The following is a 13,144-nucleotide window of genomic DNA, read 5'->3' on the forward strand; positions in this document are numbered from 1 at the left end:
GACTTTGAAGCATGAAGATGTACTATTTCTGTTTTATTTTCTTTGCATTTGAGTAATAGGAACACTGTACTGTTAAAGGGGGTCGAGGTTACACTTTGGAATGAATTTCCTCATGATGTTCAACCCAAGCCTAATCTGACCAAAAGCCTCAAGTGAGGAATACGAGTGACATGAGGACTCTCACAGTTGAGGGTTCCGACCGTTTCGATAGCCACACCAAGTCATTGGTCTTATCCACTCCAACGGTCATATTATTTAAGGGCATTAGTGTCAAATCATGTCGGGATGCTCCCAGGCTATAAATAGCCACCCCCACAACCATTAGTTGGTTGGCTGCTCCGTTAGAAACTGACACTTGTCATAAGAGCAACCCAATTCCTCACAGTCTTCGAGAGTAATTCATCAGTGAGGAAATACCCCATACACCGAAACCACAAACCAAACGTAGTGATTGAGCATCACTGAAGAAGTTGTTCCTGTGTGGGACTGAAGCCTTTTGCCTTTGAGTACTGTGCATCCTCCAGACGGTTAGGCATCATGGTCTAGAGCTTTCCAGCAGTCAATTGTGGATCGCTGGGTGACCAAGTTTGTGAGGGTTTGGAAGTCTGCCCTGAAGACTTACCACGAGTGCTGGGCGAGGACTGTGTGTTCTTACCCCAAGGGGAACTCGGTAGGGACTGTGTGTCCCAGGATTGTGTGTCCTTTGGTTTCAATACCAAGCCGCTCCAAACCAGATGTACAACTGTCACAGCAGTTGGAACTGGGTCATCAACGACTGTCTTCACTCAGAAACGGGTTCTTATTCCTCAACTCCTTACTTTCCTCGAATTATGCATTGATGACTTTCACTGCTACTGTTTGAAGAATCTGCTGAAGACTTTCTCTGAATTTCCTCAACCCCGAATTCTTCACGTCCGTTAATCCTCATCTGTATTCTGCGTGCCTGCTCACAGTGCAATCTGTTTTCACATTCCTCACTCTGAAAAACTGCTGTTGTGAAACTTTGCACTTCTGATCCTTTACTGTTTCCGTTGTAAGTTAGTCATCAGTAAGGAATTTCCTCAAAAGGAATTTCCTCAGTGATGAAATTCTAAAAATCTCCTATTCACCCTCCCCCTCTAGTCGATATAATGCACTTTCAAAAGCTCAAAAGGAAAACTAAAACAAAGGTAAAGGCAAAAGATGTGATGGTGATACGATACCGGGGCAACTCCCCCAAGCTTGGCACAAGCCAAGGGGATTGCCCATACCAATGCTCAGTTGCCTTTCTTTGGTCGTGATGGTGGAGTTGTTGCAACATGGGTTTGATCCTCCGTCTTCCAAGGCATAGGTGCTCCATCATGGAAAGATGAACAAGTCTTCGGAATCCTCAAATCTGCAGCCAACTGTATTGATTTAAATCTATACTCATACTCACAGTTTTGGTTCTGCGGGTCATAGATCTGGCCCTGGAGTTGATCAATCCTGTCATAAAGCCTGGGGAGGTGCTTCCCAATGTCATTGGCATAAATCCTGTGCTTGTTGGTGAACTCCGTGATCATCATGTGGTTGGCGTTGAGTCCACGCTCCACCATCCCTTGGCACTTGAAGAGTTGTTGCTCCATTGCTTCGAGCCTCGTCTGCACGCTTCCGGTCTTCTTAGGCCCCTCAACATCATGGATGTGCAACATACCCTCACGCATCTCGATAGATTGAGGGTGTTGCAGCACTTCCGTGAGGTAGGGATTGATGACTTTCTCAAAGATCTTGTCCTTCGGAGCTTTTGGGGAAGTCATAGCGATCTAGATCTACAACAGAAACAGGCTCGAAACGAAAAACAGAGGAAATCTGCGTGATGCAGAGGTCAGACCAAACGGAAGTATATATAATGATTTTTTCCAGACCAAAAGGATTCCCCTGCACGAACACGGAGTCCGGGAGGCGCACGAGGTGGCCACAAGACCTCACGGCATGGCTAGGGGGTGGGCCCGCGTCGTCCAGGCTTGTCGCCTCCTCGCGCACTTTCCGGACTACTTCCAATTTTTGTATTTTTTCAAATATTCCAAAACGGAGAAAATTTCCTATTGGAAAAGTTTTTGACTCTGTTTTCTTACCGAAACACATACCTCTTCGTTTTCGGAGTCTGAAACAGGCTGATAAATGTCCCTTAGGTATTCTTCCAGAGTTATGGTATTGATGATATTGCTTTCAACATTTATGGGAGTACCTGAAATATAATGCTTGATTCTCTGCCCATTTACCACTCTTGGATAATTACCTTCCGTGTTGTTGATCTTGATAGCGCCGGAACGATATACTTCCTCAACAACATAGGGACCTTCCCATTTAGAGAGAAGCTTGCCTGCAAAGAATCTTAAACGAGAGTTATATAGCAAAACATAATCACCTACATTGAACTCATGCTTTTGTATCCTCTTATCATGCCACCTCTTAACCTTCTCTTTGAAGATATTGGCATTCTCATATGCTTGAGTTCTCCACTCATCAAGCTAGCTAATGTCAAATAACCTCTTCTCACCGGCAAGTTTGAAATCAAAGTTGAGCTCTTTGATTGCCCAGTAAGCTTTATGCTCTAGCTCAAGAGGTAAGTGACATGCTTTACCGTACACCATTTTGTATGAAGACATGCCCATGGGATTCTTATAGGCAGTTCTATAAGCCCACAGTGCATCATCGAGCTTCTTAGACCAATTCTTTCTAGACTTGTTGACAGTCTTTTGCAGAATTAGTTTAATCTCTCTGTTACTTAGCTCTACTTGACCACTGGACTGAGGGTGATAGGGAGACGCAATTCTATGGTTGACGTCGTACTTAGCAAGCGTTTTACGGAAAGCACCATGAATGAAGTGTGAACCACCGTCGGTCATTAGATATCTAGGGACTCCAAATCTAGGGAAGATAACTTCTTTCAGCATCTTGATAGAAGTGTTGTGATCAGCACTACTAGTGGGGATAGCTTCTACCCACTTAGTGACGTAATCAACAGCAACTAAGATATGTGTATACCCATTGGATTTTGGAAAAGGTCCCATATAATCAAAGCGCCAAACATCAAATGGTTCAATGACAAGTGAATAGTTCATAGTCATTTCCTGGCGTTTGCTAATATTACCTATTCTTTGACATTCGTCACAAGACAAGACAAACTTAGGGCATCCGTGAAGAGAGTGGGCCAATAGAAACCTGATTGCAATACCTTGTGTGCTGTTCTATTTCCCGCATGGTGTCCTCCGTAGGCCTCGGAGTGACACTCCTGTAGGATCTATCCCTGTTCATGTTCAGGTACACAACGTCTAATAACACCATCTACTCCTTCCTTATAAAGGTGAGGATCATCCCAAAAGTAGTGTCTCAAGTCAAAGAAGAACTTCTTCTTTTGCTCGTACGTGAAACTAGGTGGTATGTATTTGGCAACAATATAGTTCGCATAATCAGCATACCACGGTGCACTACGTGAAGCATTGATGACATTCAGTTGTTCATCGGGAAAGCTATCATCAAAGGTTGTGGGTCATCAAGAACGTTCTCCAACCTAGACAAGTTATCTGCTACTGGGTTATCAGCACCCTTTTTGTCGACAACGTGCAAATCAAATTCTTGTAGCAAGAGAAACCATCTGATAAGTCTAGGCTTAGCGTCCTTCTTCTCCATAAGGTACTTAATAGCAGCATGATCAGTGTGAATAGTGACTTTGGAATCAACTATGTAAGACCTGAACTTTTCACATGCAAACACGACTCTAAAAATTCCTTCTCCGTAGTGGCATAGTTTCTCTGGGCATTGTCTAGAGTTTCACTAGCGTAGTGAATAACATTCAACTTCTTATCGACTCTTTTCCCTAGAACAGCACCAAAAACATAATCACTAGCATCACACATGATCTCAAAAGGCAAGTTCCAATCAGGTAGTTGAACAATAGGTGTGGTTATCAAAGCCCTCTTAAGTATTTCGAAGGCTTCCTCACAATCATCGTCAAAAACAAAAGGAATATCCTTTTGCAAGAGATTGGTAACAGGCCTAGAAATCTTAGAGAAGTATTTAATGAACCTTCTATAGAAACCAGCATGACCAAGGAAGCTTCTTATACCTCTGATATATGTTGGGTATGGCATTTTCTCGATTGCATCAAGCTTAGCCTTATCGACTTCAACACCTCTTTCAGAAATTTTATGTCCTAAGACGATGCCTTCATTAACCATAAAGTGGCACTTCTCCCAATTCAAGACAAGATTGGTGTCTTTACATCTCTGTAAGACTCGATCAAGGTTGTTGAGGCAATCATCAAAGGAAGACCCGTAAACGGAGAAGTCATCCATGAAAACCTCAACAATCTTTTCAAAAAAGTCAGAGAATATAGCCATCATACATCTTTGAAAGGTGGCAGGTGCATTACATAAGCCAAAAGGCATACGTCTATAAGCGAAGGTACCGAAAGGACAGGTGAAAGTGGTTTTCTCCTGATCAGATTGTGCAACTGGTATTTGGGAGAAACCAGAATAACCGTCTAGAAAGCAAAGTGTGTGTTTAGATAGTCTTTCTAGCATTTGCTCGATAAAAGGCAGAGGGTAAGGTTCTTCCTAGTGGCCTTATTCAACTTCCTAAAATCAATCACCATCCTATAGCCAGCAATAATCCTCTGAGGGATCAACTCATCCTTATCATTAGGGATAATGGTAATGCCTCCCTTCTTAGGAACGCAATGCACAGGACTCACCTAATCGTTGTGAGCAACATGATAGATAATACCTGCTTCTAGTAGCTTCAGTATTTCTTTTCTCACTACTTCTTTCATCTTAGGATTCAATCTCCTTTTATGATCAGCAACTGGTTTGAAATCAGGATCAGTTTTGATCTTGTGCTGGCATAGAGTGGGACTAATGCACTTAAGATCATCAAGAGTATATCCTATAGCACGACGGTGCTTCCTCAGAGTTTTTAGTAACTTCTTTTCTTCATGCTCCGAGAGGCTAGCACTAATAATAACACGATATATCTCTTTTTCATCAAGATAGGCATACTTAAGAGTATCAGGCAACTGTTTAAGCTCGAACACATGATCACCCTTTGGTGGGGGTGGATCCCCAAGCAGTTCAATAGGCAAGTTATTCTTAAGGATAGGATATTGTTCTAAGACAACTCTATCTATTTCATCCCTTTCATCCACATGCATATCATTTTCATGCTCAAGCAAGTATTTCTCTAAGGGGTCAGTAGGAGGCACGACAATGGAAGCTAAGACAATAGTTTCATCCTTACTAGGCAACTCCTTTTCATGAGGTTGTCTACCAAACTTAGAGAAATTGAACTCATGTGACACACCTTCAAAGCCAACAGTGACAGTTTGCTTTTCATAATCAATATGAGCATTGACAGTATTGAGGAAGGGTCTTCCAAATATGATGGGACAAAAGCTATCTTGTGCGGTAGCAAGAACGAGGAAATCAGCAGGATACTTCGTTTTACCACACAAGACTTCAACATCCCTAACAATTCCCAAAAGGCAGATAGTATCTCTATTGGCAAGCTTAATAGTGACATCTATAGGTTCTATCTCAACAGGTGCAATCTCATCTTTGACTTCATCGTATAAGGATTGAGGTATTGCACTAACACTAGCACCGAAGTCACATAAACCATGATAACAATGATCTCCTATCTTAATAGAAACCACACACATGCCAACCACATGCCTATGTTTGTCTCTAATGTGATGTTTAGCAATTCTAGCAGCATCTTCACAAAAGTGAATATTGTGTCCCTCAACTTCTTCAGACAGAAGATCTTTGATAATAGCAATGCTAGGTTCAACTCTAATTTGCTCAGGGGGTGTAGGTGTTCTAATATAGCCTCTACGTATGACAGTTGAAGCTTTAGAATGATCCTTTATCCTAACAGGGAAAGGTGGTTTCTCAATGTAAGCACTCGGAACCACAGGATCATTATAGGCAATGACTTTCTCTTCAACTGGAGTGGGTTTGACTACATTGACTTTTAAAGGAGGATGAAATTTAAACCACTTCTCTTTGGGGAGATCAATATGGGCAGCAAAGGATTCACACAATGAAGCTACTATCTCAGAGTCAAGTCCATACTTAGCGCTAAAGTCACAAAAAGTATTTGTCTCAACAAAGGATTTAATGCAATCAAAAGTGAAATTCATACCTGACTCCTTACCTTCTTCAAGCTCCCAATCTTCAGAGTTGCGTTTAATTCTCTCCAATAAATTCCACTTGAAGTCAACATCTCTCTTCATAAAAGAACAGGTACAAGAAGTGTCAAGCATGGTGCGATCATCATGAGAAAGCCGAGCATAGAAGTTCTAAATGATAATTTCTCTCGAGAGCTCATGGTTGGGGCATGAATATAGCATTGATTTAAGCCTCCCCCAAGCTTGAGCGATGCTTTCTCTGTCACGAGGCCAAAAATTGTAAATATAATTCTGATCACGATGTACCAAATGCATAGGATTAAACTTTTGATGAAATTCCAATTTCAACCGATTGTAGTCCCATGATCCAGTATCATCACATAGCCTATACCATGTCAACGCCTTATCCTTAAAAGATAAAGGAAAGAACTTCTTCTTGACCTCATCCTCGGGCACACCTGCAAGCTTAAATAAACCACAAACCTCATCTACATAGATTAGATGCAAGTCTGGATGTGATGTTCCATCTCATGTAAAAGGATTAGCCAGCAGTTTCTCAAGCATACCCGAAGGAAATTCAAAGCAAATATTTTCAGTAGGTGCAGCAGGTTGAGGAGCAACTCTTTGTGCTTCTGTTCAAGGTGAATATACCCCGAAGAAGCCCCTCAAAGGATTAGTATCCATAGTGACAAGTGACAACAAATTTCAGCACACTATATGAATGTTTCCTTACCAAGTTCCACTTACCAAAGGCGCTTCACTCCCCGGCAACGGTGCCAGAAAAGAGTCTTGATGATCCACAAGTATAGGGGATCAATCTTAGTCCTTTCGATAAGTAAGAGTGTCGAACCCAACGAGGAGCACAAGGATCTGACAAGTGGTTTTCATCAAGGAAAAATCTGCAAGCATTGAAATTGTCGGTAAGAAGTGATTGTGCGGTGAGATGATTCGTAGCAAGCAACAAGTAACAAAAGTAGCAACGGTGCAGCAAAGTGGCCCAATCCCTTTTGTAGCAAGGGACAAGCCTGGACAATGTCTTATAAGAGGAAAAACGCTCCCGAGGACACACGGGAATTTTTGTCATGCTAGTTTCATCATGTTCATATGATTCGCGTGCGTTACTTTGATAGTTTGATATGTGGGTGGACCGGCGCTTGGGTACTGCCCTTACTTGGACAAGCATCCCACGTATGATTAACCCCTCTCGCAAGCATCCGCAACTACGAACGAAGAATTAAGACAAAGTATAACCATATCATTAAACTAGTGGATCCAAATCAGCCCTTACGAAGCAACGCATAAACTAGGGTTTAAGCTTCTGTCACTCTAGCAACCCATCATCTACTTACTACTTCCCACTGCCTTCCTCTAGGCCCAAATAATGGTGAAGTGTTATGTAGTGGACGTTCACATAACACCACTAGAGGAAAAACAACATACAACATATCAAAATACCGAACGAATACCAAATTCACATGACTATTATTAGCATGACTTATCCCATGTCCTAAGGAACAAAAGTAACTACCCACAAAGCATAATCATAATAATGATCAGAGGTGTAATGAATAGCATCAAGGATCTGAACATAATCTCTTCCACCAAGTAATCCAACTAGCATCAACTACAAAGAGTAATAAACACTACTAGCAACCTTACAAGTACCAATCGGAGTCGCGAGACGGAGATTGGTTACAAGAGATGAACTAGGGTTTGGAGATGAGATGGTGCTGATGAAGATGTTGATGGTGACGAGTCCCCTCCGACGAGAGGAGTGTTGGTGATGACGATGGCAACGATTTCCCCCTCCGGGAGGGAATTTCCCCGGCAGGATCGTCCTGTCGGAGTTCGATATTGGTTGTGCTCAAGTTCCGCCTCGTGGCGGCGGCGAAACCACGAAAAAGCTCCCTTCTGATTTTCTCCTGGACGAAACCCTCCATATAGCAAAAGAGGGGACCAGTGGGCCAGTGGGCCAGTGGGCTGCCCACAAGCCCCCATGGCGCGACCTGGGGGGTGGCTGCGCCGTGCAGGCTTGTGGGCACCCCCTCATGCCCCTCCGGCTCTTGTTCGGCCTGGTATTTTTTGTAAATTGGGAAAAAATCTCCGTTGATTTTCACGGAGTTTGGAGTTGCGCAGAATAGGTATCTCAACTTTGCTCCACTTTCAGGCCTGAATTCCAGTTGCCGGTATTCTCCCTCTTCATGTAAACCTTGCAAAATAAGAGAGAAAAGGCATAAGAATAGTATCGTGAAGTGAAATAACAGCCAAATATCAAAATGAAAACATGACGCAAAATGGACGTATCATCGTGCCATGAAACTTGCATAAGCAGGACAACCCAAAATGGCAAGATATGCACTCTGGAAGTCCACCACCTCGAACATCAGCTTCTCTTTACGGAAATTCTTGTCCGAGCCAAAAACAACATCTAACCCGATCTGGCCGAGTGACTTGGCCTTCTTTCTTGGTATAACTCCATGAAAATACATGGTGCTCTCACTGAGTCGGGACATCGGAATGCCCACCCCCTTGAGAGTTTCTGCATATAGGATATTCAGTCCGCTTCCTCCATCCATCAATAATGTACGAAGCCGAACGCCCTCGACAACTGGGTCGACCACCAGAGCCTGGCTACTTGGAGCCGGAACAACAGCTGGGTGGTCCGATTGATCAAATGTGATGGGGGTCTACGACCACTTCTAGTACGTTGGGGTTGAAGGTACTACCATGTTGACTTCTCTATTGATGACTTTCAGTCAACTTTTTCTCTCTATGTCAGCAAAATCACCACAGTGGCTTGGACTTTAGGGAAGTCATCTTTCTCTTCGTTGTTCTCTTCCTCATGGTCTTTTCCGCTCGACTGTCCTTCTTTGAACTCTTGGATTAACAGTCGACACTGTCGAGTGGTATGCTTTGGCAATATAAGATTGCCCTCTTCAACTTTTTTCGTCTGAAATACACACGGCTGATCCAAAACATCTGACTGCATCTTGGACTTCTTGGGGGGAAACGGTACCTTGGACTTTCCTTTGAACTTTCCCGCCGCCAGAGTGGCTATTTCTACTGGTGTATCGTTTTCAACCTTCCACTTCTACTTCCGATTGGTATTAGCATCAGTGTTGTCGACTGCTTTACCTTTGCCGCTACAGAGGCGGTCTTCTTCTTACCCGTTCGCATAACGGGTGGCAATTTCCATCATTTTGCTCATTGACATGTTGCCTGACCGACCAAACTTCAGATATAACTCCCGGTACCTGACACCTGCCTTGAAGGCACAGACTGCTTGGTGCATGGTAACATTCTCCACTGTGTGGTGAAGAGCGGTCCAGCGCTAGATGTAATCACGCAAGGACTCACTCGGCTTCTGTACACAATGTTGTAACTCAGAAAGGCTGGCATGGCACTTGCAAGTGCCCTCGAAGGTCTTGATGAACACTCAGGCCAGATCTGCCCAACAGTATAAGCTTGAGGGTGCCAGCTGATTCAGCCATGCACGGGCCGAACCATCCAGCATGAGGGGCAAGTGCTTCATCGCAACATTATCGTTGCCTCCGCCAATCTGTACTGCAACTCGATAGTCATCTAGCCACATTTTGGGCCCACACTCTCATGTGAACTTGCTGACTCCAGCCGCCAACCTGAAGTTGGGGGTAATATCGGCAGAGCGGATTACCCTATTGAAACACTCGGGACCAAAAACTGCGGTACCACTTCCACTCGGATGATCTCTGTAAAGACCATCTCTGTAATATGTGTCTCTATTGATCCTTCTCTGTGCAAGTACATCTCTCGCATTAAACCCTGGATTTCGCTCGTCACCGAACGGGCGCCGGTCATCATAGTGTCGGGACACATACGAGCCGCTCCGCGGATGAGAATGCACTCGACGGTGGTCATCGCGGTAATAACGAGGGGGAAACTGGTTCCGACCCTAGTCTCGGTGTTGATACTGTGGGTGACCCCCGTATCTGCGACGTTGCGGTGAACCTGGACTGTACACTGAGTAGATTGTATCTGCTCTTGGTGAATTACTGTACAATCTATTGAGTGACTACGATACAACTGAGTTCTGTTGTTGTGCTTCTAGAACCAAAGCGTGAATCTGCTCTAAGCCTCTACCTGCCTCTGAATCTGACGGCTGAATTGTGCTATCTTAGCTCCTGCTGCGACATTAAGTACCGGAGTATGATATACCTCAGTATTGTCCTGATGACCGCCTGAGAAGAGCTGTCGCTGACGCCGACTGGAAGTTGGAGGACGACGACGACCGCGTCCAGACGACGGTTCTCCGGCCTCATGCTCGCCGTGACCGAACCCAGGTGGGCACTCCATGGAGCCCGCCAAGGAGACCTCCACTACTAGGTTGCAGCTCTCGCACTCGGAAGGAACGTCAAACTGATCCGACGCCGAGAGGATCGGGTCCCAAAGGGGCACATCAGGCTCAATGGTTGCGACCTGAGGAGTCGACAGGGATGACGCCTGGCGAGCCACTGCGTTCTTCACCCTTCGCTGGAGTCGAGAGCGACCGGATCGCTTTCAATGACGAACATCAGAGTGAAGAGCCCACAGCAGAGTCGACAGCTGCTGAAGGAGTACACCGAAGGAGCTTGCACGAATGTGCGTTCCTCCACGGATCGGGAGCTCCTTGATGTCGAGTGGCGCTTCCTGAAGCCATGCCGAGTCGTCGACGACGAAGATGAGGGCACCGAAACGGATCTGACCACCCGTGAACGAACCGCCGTCGGAAGACATGACGAAGAGTGAAAAATGCAAACTTGCCGAATGTCGCTTAGACGCCTTCCCCACGGTGGGCGCCTAGCTACGGTATGGAGAGTAGAGGTGCAGGGTACGAATGGAGAGGGTAGAGTCCTAGCTATGGCAAGCTTGTACACAAGATTTATGAGTTCAAGCCCCTCTCTTGGAGGTAACAGCCCTACGTCTTAGTGCTCGGGAGCTCTTTCAGTGTGGATTGTGTAATACAGGGGGTGCGAACCCTTGTGCTAGACGGGAGGGTTGGCTTATATATAGTGCGCTACCCCTCATCGAGGCCTCAACATCTAAGGGCTCGATCAATATGAGTTCCAGATATACGTTACTGATAATGTATGCAAGTAATAGATGTTACTAAACACCATTGGTTGAACGTATGTCCGTTGGCCTTCATGGGGGTGACTTCTAGTCTTTGATGTCGACTGGAACCATTCCGAGTTGATACAGGTCGTCGACTGGATGGGAATGTAGTCCGGGTGTTTGTGTACCGAGTGACTTTTTAGGTGCCATATACATCCAGTTGGAATCTTCTGTGTGACTCTTGGCCTAATAATGAGGTACCCTTGGGTAGGACATTTAGGTCCGGCCTGTGACCCTGCCCCAGGTACATATCCCCATCATCAACCGCGTTATATACGCTTCCGCTTAGCGATCTACAAGGGTATGTGGATCCAAACTCCCCTCTCGTAGATGATCATCACCATGGATAGGTCTTGCGTGTGCGTAGGAAAATTCTTGTTTCCCATGCAACGTTTACCAGCATGTGCTTGCGCTGAGGAAGGAAGAAGATACCTCCTGGAGGATGCTAGCGCGAAGGTTGATCAGACGATGAAGACACGCCCGCCTCCAAGGGGAAAGGCCGAAAGCACAACCAAAATTGCAAAGGCAAGGCGGTCATGGTTGTAGAAGCGTCTGACAAGTCCTGTGCCAGAAAGAAGTCTAAGTACGAGGGGTCCGGCAAGGAATCTGCTGCATGCTCCGGAGACGACGAAGCCGCGGCAGGGGAAAAGGAAGTCACGCCATACTGCAAGATCCACCTCACTAAGGGATACAACATCACCGCGTGCTACCAAGAGACGAGCTTGCCGAAAAGTAGAAGCAAGAGTAGGAAAGGCATGACAAGGAGAAGGGCCACAGTGGTGCAGGTGGTTCCGATAAAAAGAACCGCGGTGGCCGTCCGGTCGCTGCGGCAAGGCCAAACAACAAAAAGACAAGTCTGGTAGGGGTTGAGACAAGAAGTTTGATGAGAAGGACGATGATGAAGATGAGGATGAAGAAGGATCAGAAGACCAGGAGTTCCAGAGGGCAGTGGACACCATGTGTGTTGACGGAGGCGCATCTTTGCACTCCACCCACCGGTAACTCAAATAGTGGGCCCGTGAGGTCAACTCAGCAGAACCAGCAACAAAGACAAGGAAATCCCTCAAATGGTCCAACACTACCATCATTTTCGATGCTGAGGATCACCGTGGCCGCATCGCTGCCGTCGGGTGTATGCCATTGTTGGTTTCACCAACAATTTGCAACCTCAAGGTCATGAAGATGTTAGTTGATACTGGGGCTGGCTTGAACTTGATTTCGCCTGACTTGATTAGGCGGCTGCAGATCCCCGACTCGGATCTTAAACCGACAAGGTCCTTCCAGGGTGTGTGATACGTGTCCAATGTATCTACTTTTACAAACACTTTTACTTTGATTTTGGCCTTTAATTTGCATGGTTTGAATAGAACTAACCCGAACTGACATTGTTTTCAGCAGAACTACCTTGGTGTTATTTTTGTGTAGAAATAGGAGTTCTTGGAGTTGAACGAAATTTTTTGTGAATTATTTTTGGAATTTGTAAGGATTTATGGATTGAAGACCTAACGACGGGGAACTGCCAGGGGGCAACAAGCCATCACGCCGCACCCACATGCCACGGCCACATAGCTTGTGGTACCCTCGACGCTCCTCCGACCCTAATTCCAGTCCTATAAATTCATATTCATCAAGAAAAAATCAAAGAGAAGTTTTCATCGCGTTTTACAAGATGGAGCCACCGCCACCTCGTGTTCTTCCTTCGGATGTGATCTAGAGTGTATTTAGGGCCCCGAAGAGGGGGATTCACCGTCGTCGTCATCACCAACCCTTCTGCATCAACACCACCATGATGCTCAACACCGAGAGTGAGTACTTCCTTTGTAGGCTTGCTAGACAGCGGTGGAACTGGATGAGATTCATCATATG

The sequence above is a fragment of the Hordeum vulgare genome, chromosome 6H, assembly GCF_904849725.1.
Source record: "Hordeum vulgare subsp. vulgare chromosome 6H, MorexV3_pseudomolecules_assembly, whole genome shotgun sequence".
Lineage (NCBI taxonomy): Eukaryota > Viridiplantae > Streptophyta > Magnoliopsida > Poales > Poaceae > Hordeum > Hordeum vulgare.